Here is a 2,500-nt window from a genome sequence, read left to right as displayed (position 1 = left end):
GGTATCAGAGCCCCGGCTGGGCACCCAAGATCGTGGTGAAGTCATGACGGGAGGTACAACACAGAACTTGAAGGACAGGGTGGCTCGGTTGGAAGCCATTCTTGGAGGGCCAGAGGAAGAAGGTTCCTCCTCAACACTCTTCGAGCGGGTCAAGGAGGCCCAAAGGGACGTTGAGACTATGCAACAGTCCCTTGGAGAGCTGTCTTCAAAGCTTTTGCAACGGGTGGGAGAGCAACTAGACGAGCAAGCTGAGTTGCATGTCCATCGCAATGGGAAGCTGTTGGAGCAGATTGAAGCCTTGCAAGATGAGATGAAGGCATTCTCAGCAAGGTATGAGGCCGAACTTGGGGTGATCAAGAAGGCCGTAAGTGGGACTCCTAGTGGTGGGGAGGTCCCAAGGAAGCTGCGGGTGCCAGAACCGTTACCCTTCACTGGTGTTCGTAGTGCCAAGGAGTTGGAGAACTTCTTGTGGGACATGGAGCAGTACTTCAAAGCTGCCCATATTCCAGAAAATGAGAGGGTAAACATCACTTCGATGTATTTATCAGGTGATGCTAAGCTATGGTGGAGGACCCGGTTGGAAGATGCTGCCAATGCGGGGAAGCCATCCATTGAGACATGGAAGGAGTTGCAGAAGGAGCTGAGGGATCAGTTCCTGCCTTGCAATACAGCGTGGGTTGCTAGGGATGCGCTGAAGAAGCTGAGACATACTACCTCGGTGCGTGAGTATGTGAAGCAGTTCAGCTCCTTGATGCTGGATATCAAGGACATGTCGGAAGCAGACAAGCTGTACAACTTCATGTCTGGCCTACAGGTGTGGGCACAACTTGAGCTGCGGAGGCAGGGAGTCAAAGATGTGGCTACTGCCATAGCTGCCGCAGATGGGCTGGTAGACTTTCACCAAGAGAAAGGTGAAGGGGAGAAGGAGCCCAAGGCCAAGTCCAAGTTCAGGGACAATGGCAAGAGGAAGCAGGGCGAGGAAGCCAATGCAGTGAGCAAAGGCAAGCCCAATGATGCTGAGAAGCTGTCCAAAGGCAAGCGGGACTTTGGTTGCTTCATATGTGGTGGACCACATAGGGCAAGAGACTGCCCAAAGAAAGAGCAAGTGAATGCTCTAAGGATCAGGGATGATCAGGAGGAGGATGCAGGAGCTGGAGTTGCTGCAAGGATGAATCCCCTCCAAGTGCAGTTAGGAGCACTACAATTGGTACCACAAGCTGGGATGGTACCACCGAGCTGTGTTCAAGTGGTGGACGCACCACAAGTGAAGGGAACAGGCCGGAAATGGAAGCTCACAAGCAAGATGAAAGTGCGTGAGCAAGAGGAGAAGAAGCTGAGGTGGCTGCAAAGGCCCAATGATACTGTGGCCAAGGTGCAGCCAAAGCATGAAAAGTTGGGTGACCAAGGTGAAGGGCACCCCTCAGAAAATTTTGTGCAACCTGAGGCCATGATGGAGTTGCCTCAATTAGCTTCTGGAAAGGACCGGGTGAAGGCCCCGGAGAGTTCACCCACACAGTCGACGAGGGCGTCGACTTCATCTAGTGGGGGTGGTTTGTCACGGCCCTAATATGGCTGTGGTGTGGCAGCAGGGGCATGAGTGCTTTGCACCCCTGCTGGCCACTAAGCCAAGGCATGAAGGGGCATGCCTAGGTTGAGGATGCTGCTTGGAGAAGGCTAAAGCTTGCTGCAAAGGATCAAAGGTGGTAGCCCATGCACTGTCAAGGTGCTTGGGCATGTTGCTGTTGGCCCAAGAGCTGCTGTGGGGAGCATGGATTGCTGGGATGGCTTGTGTGAGTGGGCTGGGCGTGGCCCAGGCCCTTGTATGCTTGTCTGTCTGGACCATGGTGCAGTATGCTGCTGAGAGGGGCCACATGGCGCCCAGGATGCCTTTGAGTTATGCTGGAAAATGCCTGCAGGCAGTGGCCACGTGGTGGCACTGTCCTACCCAAGTGATGGTGCTGTTGAGCATGGTGTGGCTTGCTGGATCAGCCACATGGTGCCCTTGCCTTGTTCAAGAAGACCTGCTGTGCCAGGGTGCTATGATTGCCTTGCAGTGGAGTTGGAAGGCTGAATGACCTTGAGTGTAGCAGTGGGATGGTGTGGGGCGCTGGCCAAGCCCCATGGCTGATCATTGCTTGCTACAGTAGGCAGAGTGGTGTTCTGCCTTGCCTGCAGGACTTGGACAAGTGGTAGGAAACTTGCTGGGCCTCAATGGTGCAGTTGATGCTTGCAGTGGAGCTGCAAGGGCTGCCTTGTGGTAGCAAGCAAAGCAAGGGGCTGGCTGGATTCAAATGGACCAAGGAGCATGGTCCAGGTGGCAGGCTGCTTGCTGGAGGAGACCATGTTGCACCATGCTGTGGGCTGCAACCAGGTGGCAGCCCACTGCAGCAAAGCATGCTACAAATGAGTTGCCTTGTAGCAGTATCAGCTGATGGTGTTGGCTGAATTCGAATGGACCAGGGAGCATGGTCCAGGTGGCTGGTTGCTTGCTGGAAATGGT

The sequence above is a fragment of the Corylus avellana genome, chromosome 1, assembly GCF_965113065.1.
Source record: "Corylus avellana chromosome 1, dhCorAvel1.hap1.2, whole genome shotgun sequence".
Lineage (NCBI taxonomy): Eukaryota > Viridiplantae > Streptophyta > Magnoliopsida > Fagales > Betulaceae > Corylus > Corylus avellana.
Note: the sequence above shows the minus strand (reverse complement) of the source record.